The sequence below is a fragment of the Pan troglodytes genome, chromosome 10, assembly GCF_028858775.2.
Source record: "Pan troglodytes isolate AG18354 chromosome 10, NHGRI_mPanTro3-v2.0_pri, whole genome shotgun sequence".
Classification (NCBI taxonomy): Eukaryota; Metazoa; Chordata; class Mammalia; order Primates; family Hominidae; genus Pan; species Pan troglodytes.
Window position 1 is genome coordinate 68,428,062 of NC_072408.2, and position 13,205 is coordinate 68,441,266.

The window sequence follows — 13,205 nt, forward strand, 5'->3', positions numbered from 1 at the left end:
ACCATCTCACACCAGTTAGAATGGCGATCACTAAAAAGTCAGGAAACAACAGACAATGGAGAGGATGTGGAGAAATAGGAATGCTTTTACACTATTGGTGGGAGTGTAAATTAGTTCAACCATTGTGGAAGACAGTGTGGCGATTCCTCAGGGATCTAGAACCAGAAATACTATTTGACCCAGTGATCCCATTACTGGGTATATACCCAAAGGATTATAAATCATGCTACTATAAAGACACATGCACACGTATGTTTACTGCAGCACTATTCACAATAGCAAAGACTTGGAACGAACCCAAATGTCCATCAATGATAGACTGGATTAAGCAAATGTGGCACATATACACCATGGAATACTATGCAGCCATAAAAAAGGATGAGTTCATGTCCTTTGCAGGGACATGGATGAAGCTGGAAACCATCATTCTCAGCAAACTATCACTAGGACAGAAAACCAAACACTGCATGTTCTCACTCATAGGTGGGAACTGAACAATGAGAACACTTGGACATAGGGCGGGGAACATCACACACTGGGGCCTGTCGGGGGTGGGGGCCTGGGGGAGGCAGAGCATTAGGACAAATACCTCATGTAAATGACGAGTTGATGGGTGCAGCAAACCAACATGGCACATGTATACCTATGTAACAAACCTGCGTGTTGTGCACATGTACTGTAGAACTTAAAGTATAATTTTTAAAAAGTATTTTGTATAGATACATTTATGTATGTTTATACATAAAACAAAGGGACACATACCAGGCTCAACTATAAACACGGGAATACCAATAACACAAAGTAATGCCCATATTAGAAATACATATCATCTCACTAAATTAGAAAAAAATATTCGTCTTTGTTAGCAACTATATTTTGTGTAGAGCATGAACACTTTTTCAAGTCTGATAGGTATAATAGTTATCGAGTTATTCTCTGTTCTGTTCAATGAGCCTTTCAAATGCTATTACATGAAGGTATGAGACAATCTACCCCATGCTTTTCAAAGTAGTGAAGAACTAGTTCTTAAAAAAAGTTTCCAGTTCATTGGAGACCAATCCCATCATTTAATAAAAATATTATGACAATGTTTAAATTGCTTTGAAAGTTCAAAATGCTAACTCTTAATCTCTATATTTATCATGTAGCAACCTACATGTACCAGTAAGGGAAAGACAGTACATACAAGTAATAAACACGTATGTAACATGGCGAAGGTGGTAGGTGCTAAGAGGAAAAATGGAGTAGGATAAGGGGGCCCAATTTGGAAGGCTTTCCAAATTAAACAGGTAGCCAGGTACTGGTGATAGAATCAAAGGCCAAAGATTTCTCTAATAAGTCAAAAGTAGTCAAATATAAGTGGTCCAGTTCAGTGGTATTCCAAGTGTAGAATTCCTAGAAATCAATGAAAAAATGGGAGGCATGAGGATATGAACAATCATTTGGCAGAAGAAATGTTTTCAACCAATAAAAAGATGAAGAGGTGCTTAATATCATTAATAAATGAGGAATCTAAAGGAATGTGATAATGTTTTATACCCAATTAGTGAAAAAAATTGACATAGCCAAGTGTTGTAGAGAATACGAATTCACGGAATCTTTACTTTTTGTTTGTTTTTTGAGACAAGGTCTCACTATGTTGCCAGTTGGCTAGTCTTGAATACCTGGGCTCATACAACCCTCCAGCCTCAGCCTGGATTTTATCAGGCTGATAAAATCAGCCTGATAAAATCAGCTCAATTTTATTAAATCCAAAGGCAGTAATGAAGGAACAATAGACACACAGGAGAAAGAAAAATCAATAGCCAAGGTGGTAGACTTAAACTGAAGCATATAAATAATCGGATTAAGTATTGCGTAAGTTGGAGCTAAGCCATGGGTATGCAAAGACATACAGAGTGGTATAATGGACAGTGGAGACTCAGAAGCAGGGAGAGTGAGAGGGAGGTAAGGATGAAAAACTACCTATTAGGTACAATGTTCACTATTCAGGTGACAGGAGCCCTAAAATCTCAGACTTCCACTATACAATTCATCCATGTAACCAAAGCCACTTGTACCCCTAAAGCTACTAAAATAAAACAATTTTTTAAATAACTTTTTAAAATTACATTAAGTAAAAATGCAATAAACACTGATAAGAGCCAGAGATCATCAGATTAGTTTTTTAAGTCCTAATTACGTGCTGTTAATAGAGACTTTAAATATAAAGAAATATAATAGTAAAAGGATGAAAAATGAGATAACATACATATGTAAGCACAGGAAAGCAGGAGTGGGTATATTACGAAACTACAAATCAGGAAGTATGACTAGAAAGAAAGATATTTTACAATGATAAGTGTTAATTCATCAGGAAGTCATAACAAGCACAAATGTTTTTGCAACTAATAATAGAACCTCCAAATACATGAAGCAAAAACTGATAGTGTTAAGGGAGAATTAGACAAATTTAATCCACTTATATTTAACATAATATAAATATGGTTGACCTGGTTGGATTTAAATCTACTGATAAGGTTGGATTTAAGTCTATTGCCCTGCTATTTCTTTTCTGTTTGTCCCATCTATCACTTGTTCTTTCTCAACCTTCTTTTGAATTGACAGATATGGTAAGAAAAAAAACTCAGTAACACACAAGATTTGAAAATATTATCAACCATCTTGACCTAATTCAATTTATAGAACAGAACACCCAAAGGCAGAATATACATTCAAGTCTACACATTATATTCACCAGGATAAGGCATATATGCAAGGCCACAGAATCAGTTTCGATAAATTTCAAATGGGTTTTAAAGAACTACACAGAAGAATAAGAAACACACAACCTGATGTGGTGAAGTACTAAGAACAGACCGTCCATATTTATTAAAATTCTGCCTTGCCCGTGGTTTGAGCTATTTTAGAGGCAGCCTAATTTATTAGGCATCTGTGTTGATAAAGCTATGTTAATTTTCAGGGCTAGGTCAACGTATTTTTAAAAATGAAAAGGCTAAATAAAAAAGCTTTAGAAAATCCCCTGGTCTCTAAAAAGACTTTCTTAACTCTTCATAAATATTTCTGAGAGGAAGATCCCCTGGGCTTCCTCACATAATTAACACAATGAAATATCATTCTAATATGATGGAATATTATTCTACAGTAGAGAGATGGAACAAATAATACATGCAACATTATGTTGAGCAAAAGAAGCCAGACAGAAAGGACCATGTACTGTATGATACTTTTATATGAAATTCAAGAACAGGAAACCTATGATAGAAGGTAGAGCAATAATTACTTACAGAAAATGGTGAGTGACTGAAAGGAGACACCAGTGGAATTTCTGGTTAATATCTTGATTGAGATATAAGTTACACAAGTTTATACATTTGCCAATGTATAAACTTTGGCAATTGCTCATCAAACTATGCAATGGTCTTTAAAGCTTGTCAGGCATTAAGAATCCCAATGTCAATCCCATTTAAGTTCTTTATTTTAACTAGGAAGGAACCATTCATTGTTGGCTAAATATTGAAAGCATAAAATTCATTTAGAACTAATTTAATTGGGAATGCCTTTGAAACAGATGAATTAATAATACTGTTTAGCTTCTAACTGAGGCAGATGTAATTGGTGCCCTCTGTAATTCCATGCATGCCAGCCCAACTTTTAACTGTCCCAGATTTCAGGGAGCCCTCTGCCATTGCATGTGGTGATCTGAAAATGCCAGAGAATTAATGTCCCTTTAATATTTAAAGTTATCAGCTTTAAATATTCCAGCACACTTTCTCCCTAGAAAGAGCTAATTCTGATTCATGTAATCTACATTGGTTCCCAGAATTATCTAGACAATTAAGATCTACTCAGAGTGGTAACCTGTTTGATAATGCATCACTTATGAGTTATCTTCTTTATTTCTCTAAGTCTTTCCTAGGATTACTTTACTTTATTTGTATTTCAAATACAAATAAAACTTTTGTATTTGAAAAATTAGGAAAGAGAAGTTGACGGTTAGAAATTAGAAATATAAATCCCATTTAAAAATGAACTAAATAAATAATAAATGAGGTCGGACATGCATGGACCTCTGCACCTTAGACTATAATGACAATATGTCACGAATCAAGGATCATGAATAATCCAATTATATGAACCTATGGTCCAAAATAAAAGGCTCAGAATATCCAGCTCCATTTCTTCCCATTCTTTGCTTACCCAGAAACCTGCTAGTTATAACTGAGTCCTTTGGGTGGACAAACCACTTAGAAAATTACAACTTTGCCATTCAAGCCAGGCAAAGTGGCTCACACCTATAATCCTGCTACTGTGGGAGGCCAAGGCAGGAGGGTCGCTAGAGCCCAGGAGTTTGAGACCAGCCTGGGCCACATAGTGAGACCCTGTCTCTACAAAAAATAATACAAAATAAGCTGGGTGTGGTGGCATGTGCCTGTAGTCCCAGCTGCTCAGGAGGCTGAAGTGGGTGGATCACTTGAGCCCAGGAGCCCAAGGCTGCAGTGAGCTGTGATTGTGCCACTGCACTCTAGCCTGGGTGATAAAGACCCTGTCTCAATAAAAAGAAAAAAAAATTTCAAAGAACAAAAAATTTCACCATCCAGTAATTCTCACAAAGTACTAAATTTATTTCTGGATTCTAAGTGGCTAAGTGGCTAAGTACTAAGTGGCTAAGTGCTAAGTGGATTCTAAGTGGCTAAGTGCTTCTTTGAATGACTTGCTAAAGAAAAAGGTACCAGGAAATACATTAATCACTACCACAACAAAGGAGTGAAGCTGGGGTTCAAAGTCATAGTTCGAACTGGAGAAGCCTCTTATTTGTTGGGTGATGTAAACAGAGAAATGAGCTCTGTTTGCAGGAGTTCTCAGGCTAGTGGTTTCTTATTCCAATGGCTTAATAAAAATAAATTTAGTAAAGTTTTAGATAAGCAAGTTATTGGAGATAAGATTCAAACATTATAGTAAGAGACCCAAAAAAAAAAAAAAAAAGACCCAACAGAAGTATGTTTAGGGTATATTTCAGGTTTGGTCAGGAACTATTTAGAGCAGATTTGAATGGGGTGAAATATCAAGGAAAGTTCCAGGCATGGGTGTGATGGGTGTGGTGGCTAAAGCATTGGCAGGACACTGTAATTTTTTGCAGGGTTGCTGACTAACTGATGTCTTAGGTCAGGCTCGCTACCCAGAATTTCTGTGAAGAAAAGAAAGGCCATAAGAAAATCAGCAAGTTTCTTTCGAACTTTTGTGAGAATTACATCTGTCCTAGCTTTCTCAGCTTTCTTTAGGTAAAATGCTTGGGTTTGAAAGAGAACCCTGAACTTCTTACCCAAGATAGATACAATTCACTGAGACTAAGACACTTAAAAGAAGAAATCTTCAGAGGAAGGGAGAATGTTCACATACATTCGACTAGGCTGGTAGAACGCCACAGTATTCTGTGGTCATTATGAAAATAGAGTATCTTTTCACACAAATTACTCATACATTTCTAAACAGTTTAGTTTTTAATTTTTTTTCCAGCAAGAAGCTGCTTCAGAAGGTTAATCAATTACACAATGATTGCCAATGTGTGCAGCAATACAATCTTAGCAAAGATAAACTATCTAAAAATCAGATCATATTTGGTAGCACAACAGGGTGAAAACTGTCAACAATAACTTACTGTACATTTATAAATAACTAAAAGAATATAATTGGAATGTCCATAACACAAAGAAATGATAGATGCTTGAGGTGACAGACACCCCATTTACCCTGATGTGATTATTACGTGATGTATGCCTGTATCAAAATATCTCATGTACCCCATAAAGACACACACCTACTATGTACCCATAAAAATTAATTTAAAATAAAAAACAAAACAAATCAAAAGGGAGAAGCAGGCACTAATAGGTCTGTGTTTTGGAAAAACAGCATCACCTGTGAGCTAGTAAGAAATGCAAATGGTGGCTCATGCCTGTAAGCCCAGCACTTTGGGAGGCCAAGATGGGTGGATCACTTGAGGTCAGGAGTTTGACACAATCCTGGCCAACAAGGCCAAATCCTGTCTCTACTAAAAATACAAAAATTAGCCAGGTGTGGTGATGCACACCTGTAGTCCCAGCTACTTGGGAGGTTGAGGCAGGAGAATTGCTTGAACCCAGGAGGTGGAGGTTGCAGTGAGCCGAGATCGCACCTCTCACCACCGCACTCCAGCCTGAGTGACAGAGCGAGACTCCGTCTCAAAAAAAAAAAAAAAAGAAAAAGAAAAAAAAAGAAAGAAATGCAAATCCCTGGACCCCACCCTAGGTCTGCTGAATCAGAAACTTCAGGGGCAGGCCCAGCAATCTGTGTTTTTCCGAGCCCTCCCACTGGCTCTGAGGCGCACTCAATCACTAGACTCACACACACTGAGGCCTTTCCTCCTTGGGACAAAAAGCCCTGCCCAGATGAGGTGGAAATTGGCTACCAAAGTAAAAAATAAGGGTAGAATTCCTCTCCCCACACCTCAGTTTCTTACTTTTGATCCCAAAATAACAGCTCTGAAGAAGCCATTCAGGTTTTAATTCAAAAAATCTCTCCCTTTAAACCTCAACCACTATAGGTTTATATGTCTGCAACATTTTAGAGATTCTTAAATACAACCCTCCTTGTTTTCTGGTTCTCTGCTATGTATCTGTCATCACATACTTTTTTCCTCCCCACTCTATTAGCCCAAACCCTTCTCACCACCAATCTGCTCCAACATCCCTAGAAAATTAATTCAGAATCACTTGGAAAGGGCAAAACGAGGGCAGGGGAAGTGATGAAACCGGAAAAGGTCAGGGGTGTTGGCAGCAGGGGCGATACCTTATGTTACAACACACATTTTTTTTAATGGGGTTTGGCTGTATTACCCAGGCTAGCCTTAAACTCCTGGGCTCAAGTGATCCTCCCAACTCAGCCTCCTCAGGAGGCTTCAAACTGTAAAATAAGGCCAGGCACAGTGGCTTACCCCTGTAATCCCAGCACTTTGGGAGGCCGATGCGGGCAGATCATTTGAGGTCAGGAGTCCGAGATCAGCCTGGTTAACATAGTGAAACCCCATCTCTACAAAAAACACAAAAATTAGCCAGGCGTGGTGGCGTGCACCTGTAGTCTTAGCTACTTAGGACGCTGAAGCAGGAGAATCACTCGAACCTGGAAGGCAGAGATTGCAGTGAGCCGAGATAGTGCCACTGCACTCCAGCCTGGGTAACACAGCAAGAAAAAAAAAAAAAAAAACTATAAAATAAGTTTAGAGTGGATGGTATAACTGGAAACTTGAACAGCGTGTATTTGATATTAAGGAATTACTGTCATTCTAAGGTTATTAATAATGCTATTATAACTTATCTTTGTTGAGTCCTTATTTTTTAGAGCCAAGTAGCAAAATACTCATAGATGAAATCATATATTTGGAATTTGTTTTAAAATAAAATAGAAGAAAATAGGGTAAAGATATTGATAAAACAAGATTAGCCATAAGTTGATAATTGTTGAAAATGGGTGATGGTATTTGAGGGTACACTATACTATTCTATCTATCTATACATATATTTTTTGAAACAGAGTCTCATTCTATCACCCAGGCTGTAGTGCAGTGGTGCAAACATGGCTCACTGCAGCCTTAACTTCTCCAGGCTCAAGCAATACCCCCATCTCAGCCTCCCAAGTAGCTGGGACTACCACACCTGGCTAATTTTTGTATTTTTTGTAGAGACAGGGTTTCGCCATGTTGCCCAGGCTGGTCTTGAACTCTTGGGTTCAAGCGATACGCTCACCTCAGCCTCCCAAGTACTGGGAATACAAATGTGAGCCACTGCACCCAGCTGGGTATTCTATCTATATTTTTATATATTTGAAGCTTTCCATAATAAAACATTTCCATTTTTTATCCATATATTTAAACCATAAAATTTTCAAACACCTTCAACCATGATATATTGTCTTAGATATTTTATTTCTCTACCATAACCTCAAGCATACTAAGGGCTCACCAAATATTTATAAACCAAATAACACAATACTTGTTATTTTAACCACCCTCACAAACACAAACACACACATGCACACGCACATTCAGAAAATGAAACACCTGCTCACAGAGGATTATAAGGCAGAGTACAAAAGAGGGCGTATTAATGACAATACATTAGTAAAAGTTACTTCTCTTGTTCACTAAAATGAAATGCCACAAAATACAAAAAGGCAAAGCTAGTAAGTAATCAAATAAATGAAGCAGCAAGGGAAAATAGGATGAGGTAAAAGGAAATGAGCCTTCTGGCTCTCTGCTATTAATGCTTAGGAATAACCAGAAGAGAGTTGATGAAAAGGTTTATACAATAAGCCAAGATCTTTTACTTCTCAAATAAAGGATGCTGCTGCTATTGAAAAACTGATGTGTATTAAATGTCAGTAGATTTGAAGATCTTCTGATAAGTTGAAGGAAAGCCCCATTTCTCGATATCTACTCTTACTAGCTATTGTTATGACTACATGGAGAAGTTAGGAATTTGTTCAAGGTCACTGAAGAAGTGAGATTTGAGTCCAAAACCCATGTTGTTCCCATGTATTCCTCTCACTCATTCAGTAGGTATTTAACAAACAACTATTAGGCCTTGACTGGGATCACCAACCTTGACCTCCCTCACATGTTTCTAATCCAAACTATAAACTATGTACAGGACTGCCGGCCTCCCACCATACTGCAAAGACATGCCCTCCTTGGAAGACATTTCTGACCTCTCACCTCTGTGCCATGACACGCACTGATCCCCCTACTTCTTGGGCCCTCTTCTATGTCCTGGGACACATGTTTTCAAGGTGGGTCAGGCATTCTTTCCTCCAAGGCCAGCCCGACTGCCACCACCATGACAGCCCTGATTTTACAGTGATTGTCTCCTGGACAAAGCTGTGCACTCCTTGAAAACAGACTGTGTTTCTGCTATCTGTTCCCCATAATCTAGTGTGGTAGACACCAAATGCTTGCTGTGTGCAGCTATGACTCAGTGGCTCTGCAAACACATACACGCTCTGATGTCTTAAGTACTCCAGATCCTATATGCATAATTCAGAAAACTACATCCTGACCTTTACTTGTTTTTGTTTGATTTTTTTTTTTTTGAGACAGGGTCTTGGCTCTGTCAGACAGGATGGAGTGCAGTGGCATGATCACGGCTCACTGCAGCCTTGACCTCCTGGGCTCAAGTGATCCTCCCACCTCAGCCTCCCCAGTAGCTAGGACTACAATGTGGGCACCACCATGCTCAGCTGATTTTTTATTTTTAGTAGAGGGCAGGTCTCACTACGTAGCCCAGGCTGGTCTCAAACTCTGAGCTGAAGCAATCCTTCCGCCTTGGCTTCCCAAAGTGCTGGGGTTACAGGTGGGAGACACTGCACCCAGCCATGACCTTAACTTTTAAGATACATTTAGATAAACGTGATTATTGCTATCAGCCTTGCTATGCACAATCTTAAAAAGTGAAATTTCATGCTCTTCGAGATGTAGGTGAATCAAATTCATTGTACTATTTTAGAATGACATTATTCCTAAGAGTTTGCAAACTTAGTCCCCAGTATTATGGAGGAGTATCAGCAGGTCTGTTTCAACTTGTTATTGCTCTAACCACTCGAACTCTAACCTCATTCTTCCCTTCTTTTTAGCTCTTAAAAACCTGGAGACTCATCTATCTCTATTTTCCTTCACAGGCCTACCAACCTAATGTATGCAGGCTACATGGACTGCTTCCTAGATGTAAACAGTTCTGGGATATGTATACCTATAGGAAGACAGGAGTGAGCAACAGCTACTCATAGTTCTGAAGAAGAAAAGAATAACAAATTCCTATACACAAGCACCTTCTAAAGGAATGTTTTATAAATCATGGATCACAACCGCTAAAATTGGAACATACTGAAATAGAATTATTAGACTGAAATCAGCATTTCTTTGTATTAAATAGACAACAAAAGAGTAGTTCATCAGAAGTAAAGGTTAAGCATTATTGTGTGAAAATTTTGATTTGATTATTCAGACACACACATACACACACACGTACCTGCAACAAATATTGATTGAGGGCCTCCTATGTGCCAGGTATTAGAGGCAGAACAGTGAAAAAGACCAAGAAAAGCGAAGCTCTGCCTTTAGGTGGCTGACATTCCAGTGGCTTCAGAGTATGTGTGTGTGTGTGTCTGCACAGGCATGTACACACTCATGTGTTTTACAACCTAAGAATGCATACTTTATACTGGGATAAAAACGTTTGAAAATCACTGCTCTGAAGTGGTGTTGCTTAGAATGTGGTCTGTGGACTGGAGCTGGTGCACGAACTGTTGCTGGTCTACTATAAGTACAGAAATTGAGAATAACCACTTTAACAACTGCATAGCAACTTGACCTTGCTGTGATATCCAATTATGTGATAGTTCTGCTGGCAACTCAATTTTCTTTTTAAATTGAATTTTAGAAAACAGATTAATTCATGATGGAAAACAAAATGAGGCACATTGGCCAGGTGTCTTGGGAATAGGTTACATCACACTCTGATTGGAAACTGCAGCCATGGACCACAGCTGTAAAAAGGCGCAACACAGGGAGCAAGAAAACCCCAACAAATGGGGAGTATGGTCCAGGTTTGTTCTTTCCACACATATAAAATGATGAAGACAATTAAACGGCAAGTGGAAAACTGTTAGCACCGACAATAAGGATGGGCTGCTAAATTCAGAAGAGGTGACACAAAAACCATTTCTGGTTGCATAAAATTTACATCAGTTGCAGTCACATAGTTGGACTGCTTATTTGCCTAATTATGATGCATCATCTGATCTGCTTTAATTACACCAATAAAAGCTACATATTTTGTGTTAAAGTTTCAGTTTGTCACATGGTCAAAACTCACTGCATTAAAAAGCTGGAAGAAACTTGCTAGCATATAAAATTGATTGGGAAGAGTGGTAAAAACTGTGGGCTAGGAAACAGTTTTGTGGAGGAATAAGTTTTTATAAATAATCTTATAAACTCAACAGTTTGTCTTGTAGGTAATTTCTGTTGGTTTCTATTCCAACTGGGTGTCAGTTACACTCTTGGCCATACAGTAAGAGGAATGCCAACACTGCTTGTTCCTTTATAGCATACGTGCTCCTGGCCAGAATCACCAGTTTTCGGCTGTTGGAGAAGAGAAATGAAAACCAGAGCCCTGAAACTGTACAGCTGGAAAGTTCAAAATATATTCTTAACATTGTTATTTCCTAATAAAATATTAAGAGACATATGGAAAATTTGTATACTGAGCCAAATACTAAGGGGTAATGTAATGCTTTTCAAATTATTCATAGTTCAGTTCTGAGTGAATAGCACTAATTGCTGGCTGAAGGGAGGAGTAATGAGGGGGAAAGTAAGGCCAAAAATTATTCCCCAACCCAGGAGTTGGCAAACTATGACCTATGGTCAAATCTAGCCCACTGCCTGTTTTTATAAAGTTTCTTTGGAACACAGTCACATTCATTCGTTTACGTATCATCTATGGTGGCTTTCATGCCACAACAGCAAAGTTGAGTAGTTGTAACTCACGAAGCCTAAAATATTTACTATCTGGCTCTTTGCAGAAAATGTTTCCAGCCCCTCCCCTAACCTACCTTATCCTACAGCCTCCTGAAAGTGCACAGACTCTTCTCTCATTCACCCACTGATTACACAATATTTATTGAGTACCTATTGTATATCAGGCACTATTCTAAGTGGTGAAGCTGGCAACTCAATTTTCTTTTTAAATTGAATTTAAAAAGTAGTGAAGAAAAAGCAAAGAAAGAAAATAGAAAAGGAAAAAAAGTAAAAAGTTGTTGCTCTGATGGCACATACATTCTAATGGCAAGAAACCACAAAAAATAGTTTAAATACATAGCAGATGAGAGGGTGATTGATAAGTGCTATGGGAAAAATAATGAAGCAAGCAAGAGGAATAACATTAACATTAGCTTACTATGTACCGGGCACTGTTTTTTAGTGCTTTTCATATATCAATTCAATTAATCTTTACAATAACCCTAATGACACGATACTTATCCCCACTTTATTAGTGATCAAACTGAGGCACCAAGTCACACAGCTAGAAAAATGATGTGAAGTCAGACAGTCTGGCAGCAGAGCATGTCCGCTTAATTATACACTGTGCCAGCTCTTCGTGCAGAAAGGGAATGGCAGGGACTTAGAAGTTTTGATCTGATAATCAGGGAGGGCCCCATTGGTAAAGTGACATTGATTAAAACCTTGAAGGAGGTGAGGGGAGAAAGTCACAGGAATATCTGGGAAGAGATTCCAGGGAGAAACAACAGTAAGTGCAAAGGCCCCGAGGAGGGGGAGCTTCATGTAGTTGATGTTTGAGGTCAGTGGGCTGGAAGGTGGTGAGCCGGGGGGTTAGTAGGGAATGTGGTCCCAGAGGCACAGAAGGTGTGGTGGGAGTGGTGCGGTAGTGGGATCTGGGGCCTCACAAGCCATGGCAGCCAGGCTTTGACTTCAATTGAGCATGGAGATGGAAGGCCACTGGAGGGTTCTGAGCCAAGGAATGACATGATCTGATTTCTGTTTTAAGAAGAATCATTCCTGACCGGGTGCAGTGGCTCACGCCTGTAATCCCAGCACTTTGGGAGGCCGAGGCAAGCGGATCACGAGGTCGGGAGATGGAAACCATCCTGGCTAACACAGTGAAATCCCATCTCTACTAAAAATACAAAAAAAATTAGCCGGCGTGGTGGCAGGCGCCTGTAGTCCCAGCTACTCGGGAGGCTGAGGCAGGAGAATGGTGTGAACCCGGGAGGCAGAGCTTGCAGTGGGCCGAGATCGCGCCACTGCACTCCAGCCTGGGCGACAGAGCGAGACTCCATCTCAAAAAAAAAAAAAAAAAAAAGAAGAAGAATCATTTCTAAGAACACACTGCAGGTGTGGCAAAGATAAAAACAAGAACAGTCAAAAAATGACTACAACAATTCAGATGAGAGGTTCTGTTGGTGGCTCGGGTCAGGGTGTGAGCAGTAGAGATGGTGATTGGACACTAGCTATGTACGTATGTGTGAATACACATATAGTAAATATGTATATATACATACATAAAATGCATATTGCTATATATATATTCTGAATATAAAATGTATATTACCATACATATTAGGATGCATTACACATATGAATTAAGTTATAATTTAGA